This window comes from Hippocampus comes, unplaced genomic scaffold (genome assembly GCF_001891065.2).
Source record: "Hippocampus comes isolate QL1 unplaced genomic scaffold, H_comes_QL1_v1.1 scaffold9, whole genome shotgun sequence".
NCBI classification, from domain to species: Eukaryota; Metazoa; Chordata; class Actinopteri; order Syngnathiformes; family Syngnathidae; genus Hippocampus; species Hippocampus comes.
In genome coordinates, this window is record NW_017805275.1 from 371,354 (window position 1) to 372,048 (window position 695).

A 695-nucleotide genomic window follows, 5' to 3' on the forward strand; every position below is an offset into this window, starting at 1 on the left:
GTTTGTGGGTGTGTGTATATATATATATATATACACACACACACACACACACACACACACACACACACACACACACACACACACAACGTTTTCAAGGACAGATATGTATTTATTACTGAGTTAATTTTTCCAATCCTCCACAGCCGTTGTTGTTTTTGCCAAACTGTGGATCGATAGGAAGTGTTTGGAAGCTGCTGGTGCTCTTTTGTGGGCAACACAACCTGGAGCTGAGCACGCTCAACTCTGCAGAGATAATGGCAGTGGCGGGCCGTGCATTTCAACCTTAGGCCTTCAGTGACCTCACATACAGACACAATATAGGCTCGTCAAGCAGCACTTAATTTCAGGAGCATTTAAAACCATCAAGTATGCATTCACAATTAAGAGCAGGAAACTAAATTTACTACATTTACAGATAGTCAAAAATAAAAAGATGATTTAAAAATATGAAATAAAATGCTACCCAAATTACGCTGTGTGATCTTAAACAAGTCTGTCCAATAAATTGCACAATGTCGCAGTTTCATATAAGACACCAACCGAATAATAACAAAACAAACTATTCTTTGAAAATAAAGTAAACAGATCATTTGCATTTTGAAAATCGGCGATACAACAGCAAATAACTGACATAACTGACTAACTAATAACTGACGAACAGCTGAGATTGAACGAACTTTCGTGCACGAACGTGA